The sequence below is a fragment of the Tursiops truncatus genome, chromosome 19, assembly GCF_011762595.2.
Source record: "Tursiops truncatus isolate mTurTru1 chromosome 19, mTurTru1.mat.Y, whole genome shotgun sequence".
Taxonomy (NCBI): domain Eukaryota; kingdom Metazoa; phylum Chordata; class Mammalia; order Artiodactyla; family Delphinidae; genus Tursiops; species Tursiops truncatus.
Genome location: NC_047052.1, coordinates 53,393,681 through 53,411,218, shown reverse-complemented (window position 1 = coordinate 53,411,218; position 17,538 = coordinate 53,393,681). Strand labels below are relative to the sequence as shown.

The following is a 17,538-nucleotide window of genomic DNA, read 5'->3' as shown; positions in this document are numbered from 1 at the left end:
TTTTGTCAAAAGTTTTCTCTGCATCTATTGAGATGATCATATGGTTTTTCTCCTTCAATTTGTTAATATGGTTTATCACATTGATAGATTTGCGTATATTGAAGAATCCTTGCATTCCTGGAATAAACCCCACTTGATCATGGTGTATGATCCTTTTAATGTGCTGTTGGATTCTGTTTGCTAGTATTTTGTTGAGGATTTTTGCATCTATGTTCATCAGTGATATTGGCCTGTAGTTTTCTTTCTTTGTGACATCCTTGTCTGGTTTTGGTATCAAGGTGATGGTGGCCTCATAGAATGAATTTGGGAGTGTTCCTCCCTCTGCTATATTTTGGGAGAGTTTGAGAAGGATAGGTGTTAGCTCTTCTCTAAATGTTTGATAGAATTCACCTGTGAAGCCATCTGGTCCTGAGCTTTTGTTTGTTGGAAGATTTTTAATCACAGATTCAATTTCAGTGCTTGTGATTGGTCTGTTCATACTTTCTATTTCTTCCTGATTCAGTCTTGGCAGGTTGTGCATTTCTAAGAATTTGTCCATTTCTTCCAGGTTGTCCATTTTATTGGCATAGAGTTGCTTGTAGTAATCTCTCGTGATCTTTTTTATTTCTGCAGTGTCAGTTGTTACTTCTCCTTTTTCATTTATAATTTTATTGATTTGAGTCTTCTCCCTTTTTTCTTGATGAGTCTGGCTAATGGTTTATCAATTTTGTTTATCTTCTCAAATAACCGGCTTTTAGTTTTATTGATCTTGGCTATTGTTTCCTTCATTTCCTTTTCATTTATTTCTGATCTGATTTTTATGATTTCTTTCCTTCTGCTAACTTTGGGGGTTTTTTGTTCTTCTTTCTCTAATTGCTTTAGGTGCAAGGTTAGGTTGTTTATTCGAGATGTTTCCTGTTTCTTAAAGTGGGCTTGTATTGCTATAAACTTCCCTCTTAGAACTGCTTTGGCTGCATCCCATAGGTTTTGGGTCGTCTTGTCTCCATTGTCCATTTGTTTCTAGGTATTTTTTAATTTCCTCTTTGATTTCTTCAGTGATCACTTCGTTATTAAGTAGTGTATTGTTTAGCCTCCATGTGTTTGTATTTTTTACAGATCTTTTCCTGTAATTGATATCTAGTCTCATGGCATTGTGATTGGAAAAGATACTCGATACAATTTCAGTTTTCTTAAATTGTGACCCAAGATATGATCTATCCTGGAGAATGTTCCATGAGCACTTGAGAAAAATGTGTATTCTGTTGTTTTTGGATGGAGTGTCCTATAAATATCAATTAAATCCATCTTGTTTAATGTATCATTTAAAGCTTGTGTTTCCTTATTTATTTTCATTTTGGATGATCTGTCCATTGGTGAAAGTGGGGTGTTCAAGTCCCCTACTATGAATGTGTTACTGTCGATTTCCCCTTTTTTGGCTGTTAGTATTTGCCTTATGTATTGAGGTGCTCCTATGTTGGGTGCATAGATATTTACAATTGTTATATCTTCTTCTTGGATCGATCCTTTGATCATTATGTAGTGTCCTTCTCTGTCTCTTCTAATAGTCTTTATTTTAAAGTCTATTTTGTCTGATATGAGAATTGCTACTCCAGCTTTCTTTTGGTTTCCATTTGCATGGAATATCTTTTTCCATCCCCTCACTTTCAGTCTGTATGTGTCTCTAGGTCTGAAGTGGGTCTCTTGTAGACAGCATATATATGGGTCTTGTTTTTGTATCCATTCAGGCAATGTGTGTCTTTTGGTGGGAGCATTTAGTCCATTTACGTTTAAGGTAATTATCGATATGTATGTTCCTATTCCCATTTTCTAAATTGTTTGGGGTTCGTTATTATAGGTCTTTTTCTTCTCTTGTGTTTCTTGCCTAGAGAAGTTCCTTTAGCATTTGTTGTAAAGCTGGTTTGGTGGTGCTGAACTCTCTCAGCTTTTGCTTGTCTGTAAAGGTTTTAATTTCTCCATCAAATTGGAATGAGATCCTTGCTGGGTAGAGTAATCTTGGTTGCAGGTTTTTCTCCTTCATCACTTTCAGTATGTCCTGCCACTCCCTTCTGGCTTGTAGGGTTTCTGCTGAGAGATCAGCTGTTAACCTTATGGGGATTCCCTTGTGTGTTATTTGTTGTTTTTCCCTTGCTGCTTTTAATATGCTTTCTTTGTATTCAATTTTTGACAGTTTGATTAATATGTGTCTTGGTGTATTTCTCCTTGTATTTATCCTGTATGGGAGACTCTGTGCTTCCTGGACTTGATTAACTATTTCCTTTCCCATATTAGGGAAGTTTTCAACTATAATCTCTTCAAATATTTTCTCAGTCTCTTTCTTTTTCTCTTTTTCTTCTGGAACCCCTATAATTCGAATGTTGGTGCGTTTAATGTTGTCCCAGAGGTCTCTGAGACTGTCCTCAGTTCTTGTCATTCTTTTTTCTTTATTCTGCTCTGCAGTAGTTATTTCCACTATTTTATCTTCCAGGTCACTTATCCGTTCTTCTGCCTCAGTTATTCTGCTATTGATCCCATCTAGAGTATTTTTCATTTCATTTATTGTGTTGTTCATCATTGTTTGTTTCATCTTTAGTTCTTCTAGGTCCTTGTTAAATGTTTCTTGCATTTTGTCTATTTCCAAGATTTTGGATCATCTTTACTACCATTATTCTGAATTCTTTTTCAGGTAGACTGCCTATTTCCTCTTCATTTGTTAGGTCTGGTGCATTTTTATCTTGCTCCTTCATCTGCTGTGTGTTTCTCTGTCTTCTCATTTTGCTTATCTAACTGTGTTTGGGGTCTCCTTTTTGCAGGCTGCAGGTTCGTAGTTCCCATTGTTTTTGATGTCTGTCCCCAGTGGCTAAGGTTGGTTCAGTTTCTGGTGGAGGGGACTAGTGCCTGTGTTCTGGTGGATGAGGCTGGATCTTGTCTCTCTGGTGGGCAGGTCCACGTCTGGTGGTGTGTTTTGTGGTGTCTGTGGACTTATTATGATTTTAGGCAGCCTCTCTGCTAATGGTTGGGGTTGTGTTCCTGTTTTGCTAGTTGTTTGGCATAGGTTGTCCAGCACTGTAGCTTGCTGCTCGTTGAGTGAAGCTGGGTGCTGGTGTTGAGATGGAGATCTCTGGGAGATTTTCGCCATTTGATATTATGTGGAGCTGGGAGGTCTCTTGTTGACCAGTGTCCTGAAGTTGGCTCTCCCACCTCAGAGGCACAGCACTGACCCCTGGCTGCAGCACCAAGAGCCTTTCATCCACATGGCTCAGAATAAAAGGGAGAAAAAGTAGAGAGAAAGAATTAGTAGAAGTAGGAAGGAAGGAAGGAAGAAGGAAAGGAAAGGAGGGAGGAAGGAAGGAAGGAGGGAAGGAAGGAAAAAAGAACATACAGTAAAATAAAGTAAAATATAATAAAGTTATTAAATTAAAAAAATAACTATTTAGGAAAAAAAGGGACGGATAGAACCTTAGGACAAATGGTGGAAGCAAAGCTATACAGACAAAATTTCACACAGAAGCATACACATACACCCTCACAAAAAGAGGAAAAGGGGAAAAATTCATAGATCTTGCTCTCAAAGTCCACCTCCTTAATTTGGGATGATTCGTTGTCTATTCATGTATTCCACAGATGCAGGTACATCAAGTTGATTGTGGAGCTTTAATCCGCTGCTCCTGAGGCTGCTGGGAGGGATTTCCCGTTCTCTTCTTTGTTCTCACAGCTCCCAGGGGCTCAGCTTTGGATTTAGCCCCACCTCTGCGTGTAGGTCGCCTGAGGGCGTCTGTTCTTCGCTCAGACAGGACGGGGTTAAAGGAGCCGCTAATTCGCGGGCTTTGGCTCACTCAGGCGGGGGGGGGCACGGAGGGAGGGGCGAGCCTGCGGCAGCAGAGGCCAGCGTGACGTTGCACCAGCCTGAGGCCCGCCGTGCGTTCTCCCGGGGAAGTTGTCCCTGGATCCCGGGAACCTGGCAGTGGCGGGCTGCACAGGCTCCGCGGAAGGGAGGTGTGGAGACTGACCTGTGCTTGCACACAGGCCCCTTGGTGGCGGCAGCAGCAGCCTTAGCGTCTCCCGCTCGTCTCTGGGGTCCGCGCTTTTAGCTGCGGCTCGCGCCCGTCTCTGGGGTTCGCGGTTTTAGCCGCGGCTCGCGACCGTCTCTGGAGTTCCTTTAAGCAGCGCTCTTAATCCCCTGTCCTCGCGCACCAGGAAACAAAGAGGGAAGAAAAAGTCTCTTGCCTCTTCAGCAGGTCCAGACTTTTCCCCGGACTCCCTCCCGGCCAGCCGTGGCGCACTAACCCCTTCAGGCTGTGTTCATGCAGCCAACCCCAGTCCTCTCCCTGCGCTCCGACCGAAGCCCGAGCCTCCGCTCCCAGCCCCCGCCCGCCCTGGCGGGTGAGCAGACAAGCCTCTCGGGCTGGTGAGTGCTGGTCGGCACCGATCCTCTGTGCGGGAATCTCTCCGCTTTGCCCTCTGCACCCCTGTTGCTGTGCTGTCCTCCGCGGCTTCAAAGCTCCCCCCTCCTCCGCCTCCCGCAGTCTCCGCCCGCGAAGGGGCTTCCTAGTGTGTGGAAACCTTTCCTCCTTCACAGCTCCCTCCCACCGGTGCAGGTCCCGTCCCTATTCTTTTGTCTCTGTTTTTTCTTTTGCCCTACCCCGGTACGTGGGGAATTTCTTGCCTTTTGGGAGGTCTGAGGTCTTCTGCCAGCATTCAGTAGGTGTTCTGTAGGAGTTGCTCCACGTGTAGATGTATTTCTGGTGTATCTGTGGGGAGGAAGGTGATCTCCGCGTCTTACTCTTCCTCCATCTTCCCCTCCGCCCCTGTAGAACGCTTTTGACACTTTTGGTCACCAATGTGTGGGGATTTTTCTCACAAGTAATTCCTGGGACACCAGCTGGGTGTCCCACAATTCAACTCAGCTGAGACAGTGTCTGCACTGAGATTGCATGAGGTCCTATAGATCTCACAGGACTGACATCCCTCTCAACACACTTCAGATGGCAGACACAAATCGAGGTTATCACCCGTGCTGCTCACGAATACGCTACAGATCCTAAGTTTCAGCAACGCCCTTTGTCACCCTCTGTAAGCCAGGAGAAATGAATCTGCACGTGGAAGTCACGTATTCATATGCACAAATGTCTGGTATATATTTTTGAACAAGTGAAGTTTGCATCTGATCACTGGAGTCTGTGGATCCTCTCTGCATCTGTTTCTATTTCTGTTCTTTTTATCTCTTGGTCCTATTTGTTGTGACATCGTTTTTGTTATTTTAGTTGAGTGCTGGGTATTATATATGCAGAACCGTAGACGCAGACCCAGGGTACAGACAGGCTCTCAGTTTAGTCAGGGAATGAGTGACTGGAGGCTGGGAGTCCTTGTAAGCCTCAGTCTTACCTGCCTTCACCCACCTTCCCCCCCACCCCAGGGTGGAGCCCTCCAGGGTCTCCGTCTGGAAGCTTCCCAGGGCCCCTCCTCCTTGGCAGGTCCTCAGCACCATGAGGTTTTACTGCAGCTCAGCTGCTCAGCCCGTTTGTGCAGAGTGTTGGGCTCATTTTCTGTGCCTTCCTTTTCTTGGGGAGCTTGGTCCCTAAAGTCCTGGCTGACTTGTCAGGCCTGCACTCGAATTTTTGTCTTCCCAGCCCCATGGAACTGTCCAGATCTCTCTTAGCCAGGGCTCTCTGCTTGACTTTTTACTGCATTTTCTTCCCAGAGTCAGATGCCCCGAGTGAAGGAGTGGCCCTCTCAGTCTCCCGCTCCCTCACTGGCTTTCCCTTTTGTCTGGAATCTTGGACCCTTCGGTTGCGGATGCCTCAGTACCTCTTTGACGCCTTCAGACATCCGTTAAAAACATATTTAGCTTTTCTAGTTCTTGGTGGGCTGACCTACAGGCTGCTCACGTATAGAACTGGAAGTGGGGGAAAAACTGGTGTTCTCTCCATCTGAAGCAATACGTAATAGTCATTGTAGATATGTCGATCATTTTTATTTAATATGGGAGAAAGCAAGAACCACTGGTCCTTGCTCAGTCCCCACTATTCCGTTTCTAATCAGAATCCCCAGGTTGCCCATGCTATTGGCCACTTGAACTTGGAAAGAGGATGGAGCAAGTGGCCCACTCTGCCCAGAGACAGAGGACCTGTGCTGCGGCTCCTCTCGTGGCCGCTGTGCCGTTTTCCCAGGCCCGCACTGGTCTCCCCTTGTCCCCTTGCCCTGTGCCAGCCCAGGGCAGGCTTCGTGATGACGGGCGGTGGCTGAGGAGGTGGGAGGGGTTACGTGGCCTTTATTCTGTGAACTGATCCCATGTGGGTTTTCTCTTTAAGTGCTTAAAAAAATGACTGCTTTTAGTTATCCCTCCAATTTCATTTTAAAGGTGAAAATGAAGATTTTATTCTTGAAGTTGAGTGCAGTGATTTTAGTCTTTTTGAAAGCAACAGTTGAGATTTGAGAAAGACATTTCAGAGAACTCCAGTGTATAAGGCCGAGAAAAGAGAGTGTGTTCAGGTTGAATTGTGGGCGGGACCCCAAATTGTGCCTCTGTGTCTCCCGGAGTCTGCTAATTCCTGAGATGGGTGGGTACAGGACTCCAAACACCCGAAGGACTAAGGTCCTAAAATCACAACTTAGTCTGCCTGAGATGGGTGGATATAGGACTCCAAACACCTGAAGGACTAAGGTCCTAAAATCACAACTTAGTCTGCCTGTGTCAGGAGTGTTGGTTGTCACAGCAGAGGTTTGGGTGGAGCCAGGAGCAGTGTAGCCTGTGCAGGGGGGATCAGAGAGCAAGGAGGGATGACGTGGGGACACAGGAAGGGGCGACACCGGGCGGGGTCTGAGGGGCCGTGGCTGTCGCACTCAGGGCAGGGATGCTCCTGAACATCTACACAGCACCCACGGCACAGCCGGGGTTGAGAGGCTCTGGTGTGAGGAATCCCCAGCCTGTCTCAAGAACGGCTGAGTTCACAGCAGGGTCCAGCACTCCACTGTGGGTTCATTTCAGTGCCCTTAACAAGGTTGGAGCCAGCACTTCCTGAGCTTGAGTGAGTCAGTGAGGCAGAAATGACCTCAGAATCAGTGAGGTAGAATTAGCTCAGTGACTCCTCACCCGGGGTAGATTCTAGGGATGCCCTTGAGTTTAGGTGGGGCCCTTCCCATAGCCTCACTGGTGTTGTTTTTAGTAGGAGGAGGTGGCAAACCCCTCTTAGTTCTAGTGCATTTGTTTTCTGAAACAGTTAATACTCTTCAGTAGCTTCGTGTTGTTAATTTGCTAAAAATTTTGTTCCGTTTTTAAAAAATTAACTTGTTTTATCTGTATGGCTGAGTCGGGTCTTAGTTGTGGCACGTGGGATCTTGAGGCATGCGGGCTTTTTCGTTGAGGTGTGCGGGCTTCTCTCTAGCTGCCGCATGCGGGTTTTCTCTTCTCTAGTTGCGGCGTGCGAGTGCAGTAGTTGTGGCGCGCGGGATTAGTTTCCCCACAGCATGTGGGATCTTAGCTCCCGGACCAGGTATCCAACCCGCGCCCCCTGCATCGTCAGGCGGATGTTTACCACGGGACCAGCAGGGAAGTCCTTCTTCGGTGCTACTTTCAAACAGTAACCTTTCCAAGCAGCGTTTGCGCGCTCTTCCCCACACACTCATCCTGTCGTCGTCTTGGAAGTCGTCGTCCCACCGCACCCCTTCTCTGCCCCGTTGATGGTGGCCTGAGCCGAGCCCTTCCGTTTCCATGGAGCCCCTTGTGACTGGGTCGGTTCCGGGCTCCCGGGAGACAGTGGCGGAGGCGGAGCCATGGCGCCATTTCCTCTGGAGATGGCGGTGATGGCGGCGGTCGCGGTGACGGGAGGTGGTGAGGTGCCCGGCAGTGAAGCAGCAGCCACTGCCGTGTGCGAGGTGCTGCACCCGTCCCCGAGGGTGGGTGGTGGAAGGGGCCACCTGTGGTCGCATTTCCGGCGCCGCGACCGCAGGGCCAAGGCCATGGCGAGGAAGAACTTGGCCTCGGCTCAAGTCACGGAAGTGGGGCGAGCGCCCCCGGCCCCTGGAGCACAGCGAAGAGTGCAGGGAGGTGAGGGCGGCGGGGTTTGTTTCGTCTTGTAAGTACGGCTGCGAGCCCAGGGCGTTGTGGCCTCAGTGGGGAAGGATTGACACCATCTGGTCGGACGTGGCAGCAGGTCCTGCGGGCGCTGCGTGGAGGACAGGTGGGGGCGGGGCAAGAGGGATTGGTGGAAACCACTGATGGAGGAGTCGCTCGGCGTACATGGGTTGAGCTCTTGGGGCAAAAATTTTAACCCCCTCAACGTCACCCATCTTACGAAGCCCAGAGCAATGTATATAATACTTTAATTAAGTGTACATACTGCTTATGTGTATAATGTATGTACCCTAACATCTTCAGATATTTGCTGAGCGCCTGTTCTGTGTCAGGCACTGTTCTACTCACTATGTAGGAAGGGTTACGTGGCCCAAGATCTCTTTGTGCAGAGAGAAACAGAATGAAAGACTCGGCGAGTTCAGTTTGAGAAAGTTCAGTGCGTGGACAGAACTGCTGCAGAAGCAGTGGCCGATGCTGGGTGTGTCAGCATGGGAGGACTGGGCGTGGCAGCTTTCCTTGCGTTTCCATGACCCTCTGCCCTCCCCACTCTACTGTTCGGCTCACACACCCTCGCCTGGCACACCTCCTTTTGGGTGGACTTTGGGCCTTTGAATTCAACACGGGCCCAAACTATCTTTTCCTCACCATCTATTGGTCCTCCTGAGGTTGGTACAGTTTTGTACCTGGTCAGGTGGTCAGAAACCGAGGAGACAGCTTTGCCTCACCCTCCCAGTCTCCAGGCCCTGTAGGAGGCACCTTTCCTGTGTCTTGGAGGCCGAGTTTGAGGCCCACTGGTGAGATCTGGACCCTCTTCCATCAGGTTGACTCAAGGAGGGGTTGACCCCAGCGGCCTCTCTGTGTCCCGCCCCAGCCATGCTGGGTTCCTCACCCAGGATGTTGTTTTCCTGTAGCTTCTTTGTAAATATGCTGTTCTCTCAGAGAAGAAGGCCTTTCTTCTACCCTGTCTTCTGCTGGCTAGCTCTTAGCGCTAGCTACTGCTGAGTAATTCGGTAACTAGCTCTTGGAGAACCAATTTTGCCCTGTGTATACAGATCCTCAAAAGTGCTCATATTCTGACAGGAGCCGTTTTATTTCTGCTAAGGAAATGGTTCTTATCTGGAGGAAACTTACGCGTAACAATGTTGACCGTAACAACTTGCAATGCGATTTACATTTTTTACTGGTTAGAAAATTATAAGAGCAATACGCCACTTAGAAACCACTTTAAAGTATGAGTACCTTGTAGTTCGCATTCCACGGGGATTTAATGTCTCTCACTTTGCCTCCCACCCTTAACCTCATTTCCCCGTTTTGCCCTCACTTTCGGAGGGAATGATTTCTGGTGGTCCCATTCTTGTGGTGGGTGGTGGACTCACTGGGCTGAGGCAGTGATTTCTGACCCCTCTGACTCTCTCCTGAGCGGCCATGAGAGTGTGAGGCCACTGCGTGCAGAAGGCAGTTTTGACCTTGGCGATTTCCCGGAGGTGCTTTATTTCGTCCCTCACCAAACAAGGCTGTTTTAAGGATTCTTTCTGGTTGTTCCCTAAGCCACGAGGAAGACCTGGCTAAAGTGATCGAGCTCCAGGAAATCTTAGATGAGCAGTCAAGAGCAGAGCCAGGGACTTCACTGGTGGTCCAGTGGGTTGGACTCTGCGTTTCCAGTGCAGGGGCCCGGGTTTGATCCCTGGTCAGGGAACTAGATCCCACATGCATGCCATGACGAAGAGCCCACAAGCGGCTTAATCCAGACTCAATCTTCGGTTCACACACTGGGAAATTCCTCCACCAATGTGTATATAAGCTGATGCCCTTTAAAATACGCTTGTTTCTGCATGTAGATCTGCTCGCTGAGTCCATCTGACAGTTAATGGCTGGTGACACTCCTGAGGCTCCCTGGGTCCTTTGTTGAACAGCAGCAGTGGGGAGGGACCTTCTAACGAACAATGTCCCTGCCCTTCTCTGTACCTGTGAGTCAGCTCTGGTGATGGTGCAGGAGTCCACTAGGAGATAGCAGTGGGAGGCGACAGCCTACGGAGCCAGGGCACAGGCCACGCCCGTCGTCACTCCTTGGTGCTTTTAAAACACTGACCATACTTGTTCTTGAAGTCTGTAAGTTTTTGTTTTTCCTATTTTAGGCAAAAAAGCAGTTACAAGAAGTGCAACATAATCAGATACTTAAATCTCTTAATCGTTTAGGAATCTGTAAAGAGGTGAATTGAGCTGGGTTCATAGTTATAATTACTACAGATGTTTAGCCAGAGTCTATGCCAGTCCACTGCTGTAGTGTGTACAGCACCCCTGGACTTGGAGGCTGAATGTTTGCACTTTAGATGCATTCAGAGTCTGGCAGTTGTGTGTGGTTCAGAATGCTGAGTCCTTTCTGGGTTCACGTGAAAGCTGACAGCCTAGGGAGCCAGGGCACAGGCCACTCAAGGTCATCGCTCCTTGGTGCTTTTAAAATAATGGCCATACTTGTTCTTGAAGTTCAGAACTTTTCGTTTTTCCTATTTTAGGCAAGGCAGAGAGAAAAAATGAATGGAAAATGTAATAAAATCAGACATTGTTGACAAGCTTCTTTCAGAATCTAACAAGAGGCTTCAGCTTCATCATAAATGGCTGCTCGGGCAGAGAAGGTGCCCAGCACAGCGTCCCCGAAGGCCCCTTTTACAAAGAGAGTGCCACTGGTCATGTCCATGCCGCAGCGAAGATCCCCCGTGCTGCAACTGAGACCTGGCGCAGCCAAATAAATATTTAAAAAAAAATATATATATATATATATATATATATCTCCACTGTAGCGTTAGGATTTACGTTCAGGAAGGTATCTTGGACTTCCCTGGATCTTGAGAAGGTGCGTTCCCTTCTCGCATGCCGGGGTCGGGCGGAGGGGTGAAGGCTGGTCTGAGTTACGGTGGTCCGGGGGCGTCTTGGGTGGATCTCCTTTCTCTGGTGGGTCTTCCCACAACGGCGCGAGGTGCCTTTGTGTGAGGACTGGACAGTCTTGAGGGTCTGTTTTCTGTTTCTATTTATTTAACTGTTTTCCAGGATTTTGTAGCAGTTAAGAACTAAACATATGCAGAGAGCAGCTCCTTGAAAGAGAAAAAGAAATCGCTGAACTGAAAGCGGAAAGGAACACCACCATCTGCAGCTCCTTGAAAGAGAAAAAGAAATCGCTGAACTGAAAGCGGAAAGGAACACCACCAGGGTTAGTGGGGTTCTTACTGGGTTAACATTTGCTTCTGGTCATGATTGGGCTCTGGGTTATTGTCTTTAAACTCAAAAGATGATCCACTCTGCCTGCTTTTAAACAGATTTTCGACATCTTCTCACTAAGCGGACTGGGGTTGACCAGTTCAGGGTGCTCATACCTTGCTTGAAATTTATGGTGAGAGTTAATGTAATTTTAGTCCATTTGAGGGGGAATTTCTCTAACTTGTTTGACTGGCCACACTGCAGCGTGTGGAATCTAGTAACCAGACCCCTTGCACTGGGAGCGCCAAGTGTTATCCACTGGAGAGCCAGGAAAGGCCCTTAGCTAATGATTCTTAAAAGAGCAGAAAAACCGGAAGGAGACATTGACAGGACAGACGGGGGTGCTTGACATAAACCCCGAGCATGAATGGAAAGGCAAGTCCTTGTCTCCCTCTCTGTCTGGTTCTCATCTCACCTGTCCAGTCTGTGCAGGTCTGTTGCCAACACACTGCTTAGACCTGAGCGGCCGTGACAGTCGTGTGAGCCCACAGCGTGCAGAAGGCAGTTTTGATCTTAGCGATTTCCCAGAAGTGCTTATTTCGTCCCTCAGCAAACAAGGCCGTTTAAGGATTCTTTCCGTTAGAGGTCTTCTGATGGTTCTCATGAGGAAGACCCGGCCAAAGTGCCCGAGCTCCGGGAAATCTCAGACGAGCAGCTGAGAGCAGAGCCAGATGAAGGAGCTGGACGCCCGGCCGCCTTCGGTACTCACGTGACAGAGCGGGAGGAAGGTCTGTACACGGCCGGAGAAGACCTCATCGTATCTGAGGAAGTGAACACGAAATTGCAATGAGATGTTTGTGAGGTGAGTGACATTACATGTGTCAGTGTTGGAACCAGACATAATCGAAGACAAATATGGTGAATTGGCTCCGTGTGCACCTTCTGTGTGGTTCTCAGTGGGTCCTCACACGACCCAGAGAACAGGGAGGGCAACGATCGTCTGCCTTGAGTAACTCAGCGGGTCCTCACACGACCCAGAGAACAGGGAGGGCAACGATCGTCTGCCTTGAGTAACTCAGCCTCCCCTGGATGTCCAGGCCTTACTGCCTCTGGAGCATTTTTGTGTGTTTGTTTGTTGTCTGGTCGGAAAGTTTGCCTTTACACTTTGCTTCACTCTCCCTGCAAATACTCCTCCACCTGTTACAGAAACACCTAACTTGGCCGTGTTGATTTTCTCTCAATATTTCAACCACTCTGCTTCCTCCTAGCTGGTATGTCAGAGACAGAAAACTCATCTCCAGATGTCTTGGGCCTCAGCAACATCTCCAGATGTCTTGGGCCTCAGCAAATTGGGAGGACAGGCTGAAAACAATGATAAGCTTCCAAAAACGTAAGCTTTTTGTTTTTTGTCCATCTCACTGAACAGTTTTCAGTTGTTCCTGATTTTTAATGAATGTTTACTGATTAAACGGAATATCCAGCGCTCTCTATATATTATCTTCTGAAAGCTTAACCCAAAGCCTTTTATTAAACTGCTCTTTCTGGAGGACTTAGAGCATCTGAACTAGATTCTCAAGCTGGGGTTACATGAGGTCTCCCCACCTAAGGCCACTGTCCCCTTCTACATTGGGGCTTTATAGGAACTTGTGGGCCCAGGGAGGTGATTTCACTGCTGCAGCCCCAGGTTCAATCCCTGGTCAGGGAACTAAGATCCCACAAGACGATTGGCTTGGCCAAAGAAGAAAACAAAAGATAGGAGTTGTCTAGTGACATATTTTTGGATAACATTTTCCATTACCATTTTCATCCACATTTATTTCAGCATTTTTATTACCTGCACTTAATTTAGTTTAAATTTAATTTAACATATTAAGAAAAAGACTTATCACAATAATAGTTTAAAACTTCCTGGAGAATTAAAAATCATGACAAAAAGGAATATAGAAAAAAAGATATTGTTATGAAGCAAGAACATTTCACCAAACATCATAATCAGAAGAAAACACTGGATGCATTCCTTCTGAAGTTGCAGTGAAGGCTGCTGGCCAGGGCTCCTGCCTTTCACCACTGTACAGTGTGCCTACAGAGAGTGTGTCAGAGAGTTGGAACTATTAACAATCACAAATCACAGCCATGGAAAGGCCAAGTGTGAAAGGGTGGAAAAAGACATTCCATCCTAAAGAGACCCGAGGTGACTACACAGTGTCAGACAATATAAAGACAAAAGCTGATAAAAGAGATGGACAATATATACTGTTAAAAGGATCAATTCACCAGAAGATATACATCTAACATTAGAACTCCCCCCCAAAATTAAGGAAACATTAATACCCCAGTTTTTTCGATGGGTGGAACCAAAGAGAACATCAGTAAGGAAACAGAGGACTTGAACAACACTATAGACATACTGGACCTAACAGACATGTACAAATCACTCTACCCAACAAAACCAGAAAACACACACTTCTCAAGAACATTCTCCATGAGAGACCACATGTTAGGATATAAAAGAAATCTTTTTTTTTTTTTTTTTGCGGTACGCAGGCCTCTCACTGTTGTGGCCTCTCCGGCCGCGGAGCACAGGCTCCAGACGCGCAGGCTTAGCGGCCATGGCTCACAGGCCCAGCTGCTCCGCAGCATGTGGGACCTTCCCGGACCGGGGCACGAACCCGTGTCCCCTGCATCGGCAGGCGGACTCTCAACCACTGTGCCACCAGGGAAGCCCTAAAAGAAATCTTACTTCATTGTGTTCTCAGTCTTAAAATTTTCTCAAACTACAAAGCAATGAAATTAGAAATAAACAGCAGAATGAAAACAAAAATCCCCAAAATGTGGAAATAAAACAACGTATTCATAAATAACCAATGGGTCAAAGAAGAAATCACAAAGGAATTTTTTAAATATCTGGATGAAAATGAAAACATACAAAAATTTATAAAACGTAGTGAAAGCTGTACAAACAGGGAAGTCAAATCAGAAATCTGTTTTTACTAAAGTAGAGAAAAAGAATAAACTAAAATTTAACGAAAGGAAAGAGGTAAATAAAGATTAGACCAGAGATAAATACTATAATGAATATAAAATATAAAAGTCAATATAAAAGTGAAAACTATGAGTTAGTGTTTTGAAAAAAATGTACAAAACCTTGGCTAGAGTAAGAAAAAAAAGATTTAGATAACTAAAAACATGAAAGAGGAGAGATTTCAACTGTTGTCACAGAAATGTTTTTTAAAACTGTAAGGGGTCCTGTGAACAATGCTTACAAATTATATAATCTAGAAGATACGGGTAAACTCATGAAACATACAACCTACTAAGCTCTTATCTTTAATAAAAAAATTGAAAAGAATTATAACTAGAGAGGTTCAAGCAGTAATCAGAAATCTCAAACAAGGAAAAAGCCAAAACCAGATCATTTCACTGCATAATTCTACCAAAACCTTTACAGAAGAATTACCTCTAATCCTGAATTTAAAAAAATTTCCGAAGAGCTGTAGAGGGAACGCTGGCAAACTCATTCTATGGAGCCCGCATGATTCTATACCAAGCCCAGAGAAAGACACACGAAACACAGAAAACTACAAACCAATATCCTTCATGAATACTGAAAAATCCTCAACAAAATAGTACCAAACCAAATTCAACAACACATTAAAATGACTTTACATCATGACCAAGTGGACTTCATTACTATAAAAAAATCGATGTGATACACCACATTAACAGAATAAAGGAAAAAACACATGATCATCTCAATTGATGCAGAAAAATGCATTTCACAAAATTCAACTATGTTTCAAGATATAAAAACTCTGGGAATTCCCTGGCGGTCCAGTGGTTAGGACTCGGCACTTTCACTGCCGTGGCCCAGGTTCAGTCGCTGGTCAGGGAACTAAGATCCCACCACAAGGCCAAAAAGAAAAAAAGAGATATAAACACTCAGCTAGAAAGCTTTCCTTCTCAGATCAGGAAGAAGGCAAGGATACACACTCTCTGCACTACTGTCCAGCAAAGTACAGGAAGCCCTCACCAGAGAAATTAGACAAGAAAAAAAAAGTTACCCAAGTTGAGAAAAGTAAAATTATCTTATTTGTAGATGATAACTTTTGTATGTAAAAACAGTAAAGATTCCACAAGGAAACTGCTACATCAAAAAACAACTCTAGGTCTTCCCTGGTGGCACAGTGGTTGAGAATCCGCCTGCCAATGCAGGGAACAGGAGTTCGAGCCCTGGTCTGGGAAGATCCCACATGCCGCAGAGCAAGTAAGCCTGTGTGCCACAACTACTGAAGCCTGTGCGCCCTAGTGCCTATGCTCTGCAACAAGAGAAGCCACCACAATGAGAAGCCCGCGCACTGCAACAGAGTAGCCCCTGCTGGCCGCAGCTAGAGAAAGCCTGCGTGCAGCAACGAAGACTCGATGCAACCAAAAATAAATAAAATTTAAAAAAACCTCTAGAAAAGTTGCAGGATACCAAAAGTCCATGTGCAAAACGTCACGAAATAATCAAGATGGTGTAGTACTGGCATAAACACAGATACGTAAAGTAACGCAACAGAACGGAACACTCAAAATTAATTTTGCATATACATAGAACGCATTTTCAAGGGTGCCAAGACCACGCAACAGAAAAAGGACAGTCTCGGGAACAAACGGTGCTGGAGAACCGGGTATCTACCAGCAAAAGTGTAAAGCTGGAACCTTACCTGCATCAGAATGAGAAACTTCTGTGTGTCAGAGGAGGCAACCAACAGCGAAAAGTAACCTCCAGGGACCGGAGATGATGAAAATGGGCTAAGAATCTCCATGTGTCAGAGATTTAGGTTGACTTCAAAGTTTAAAATCAATGATAGAATGAAACACCCTCTACCACTGATGTATCTCTGAACTTTCCATTCCATTCCCCATCATTACGATTTTTAAATCAGCGACACATCCATTTCGTTTCTAATGCAGCATGAAAAGTCACAACGTATTTGCTGTAGTCTGTTTGCTAAAATTTACCGGGCATAAGTGCATATTATTACCTGACTTGCATGTACAGCTTCTTTATCCTGGTTTTCAGAGAGCAGACAGTGCATCCAGATGGGGCCCCTCAGTAATCCCTGCTGCCCAGTAGCACCGACACCCCATCTCCAGTCCATGGGTGTGAAGCCCTGCCCAGGACTAGGCCCAGTGGAGCCTCTTCACAAGTCCCAGGTCATGGGGAGACGGGATCTAAGTGGAGGTGACAGGCCCTGAGGGAAGGACCCGGGTGACTGTGACTGTACAGGTGTCAGGCAGGACACTTCAGACAAGACCAGCGAGTCCAAAGAAGGGCATTTCTGGAAAGACAGAAAAATCAACTGAGAATATGACTTTACCTGAGAAAGAGCCATTCCAGACTCCTTTTCTCTCCTCTCCCTCCTCTTCTGGGCTTCCTCAGACAAGAGTCTTTAGAGGTCGATCCTGAAAGTGGAAAACAGGCTGTTTAATGCTTGCAATCAACACACCCCCTTCCTGAGTCACCACCACACACACAGGGAAGCCCTCAGCATGTGGAACAGACGGTCCTCTGCTGCCCACCGTCCCAGGAGGGACTCAGGACAGAAAACTCCACACAGAGACCAATAAGTAAGTTCCTACACTTTTGTTTTGTTCAGTGCATGACAAATCTTTGAAGATCAAATAGTGTAGCTTATCCCTTTTTTAACTGAAGTGTATATATAGAGAATTTATTTATTTATTTATTTATTTATTTATGGCTGCATTGGGTCTTCGTTGCAGTGCATGGGCTTCTCATTGCGGTGGCTTCTCTTGTTGCGGAGCATGGGGGCTCTAGAGCGCAGGCTAAGTAGTTGTGGCGCACAGGCCTAGCTGCTGCGGAGCATGTGGGATCTTCCCAGACCAGGGCTCGAACCCGTGTCCCCTGCATTGGCAGGCAGATTCTTAACCACTTTTTCAGATTATTTTCCATTATAGGTTATTATAAGATACTGAATATAGTTCCCTGTGCTGTACAGTAGATCCCTGTTTAATTATTCAGGGATATAATACATATAATAAATATATGTAGTAGTGTATATTTGTAAATCCCAAACTCCTAATTTATCTCTCCCCTTCCTTCCACCTTTGGGAACCATAAGTTTGTTTTCAATGTCTGTGAGTCTAGTCCTGCTTTGTCAGTAAATTCATTTGTACCATTTTTTTAGATTCCACATATACGTGTCTACCTGTGTCTGATTTACTCCACTTAGTACTGTTACCAAAACGCAAGTCCGTGTGCTAGACGCACAGTGAGGCCAAACGATACCAGA

At 46.1% G+C, this 17,538-nt stretch overlaps 1 protein-coding gene and 1 long non-coding RNA gene across 7 annotated transcripts in view; one reads left to right on the top strand and one right to left on the bottom strand.

Annotated features, from left to right (window-relative positions):
* The window catches only part of LOC101328627 (uncharacterized), a 107,472-nt gene that overhangs the window by 81,804 nt on the left and 8,130 nt on the right, over nucleotides 1-17,538 (top strand). Inside the window, exons 1-5 of one of the 6 annotated variants that reach the window (XR_012328221.1) lie at nucleotides 8,727-8,844; nucleotides 11,096-11,255; nucleotides 11,886-12,104; nucleotides 12,511-12,632; nucleotides 16,668-16,855. The gene's annotated coding sequence lies outside the window, so the exon portion shown is untranslated. Of the gene's footprint in view, nucleotides 1-8,726; nucleotides 8,845-10,803; nucleotides 10,902-11,095; nucleotides 11,256-11,725; nucleotides 12,105-12,510; nucleotides 12,633-16,667; nucleotides 16,856-17,538 lie in introns of those variants that run through there. The other 5 variants (XR_012328222.1, XR_004523426.2, XR_012328223.1 and 2 more) reach the window with 5 other exon arrangements.
* On the bottom strand, nucleotides 8,786-16,674 carry LOC117309174 (uncharacterized). Its single transcript, XR_004523443.2, has 3 exons — nucleotides 16,270-16,674; nucleotides 11,718-12,063; nucleotides 8,786-11,139 (listed from the first exon to the last, which is right to left on the bottom strand). It is a non-coding gene; the product is annotated as an uncharacterized lncRNA (long non-coding RNA).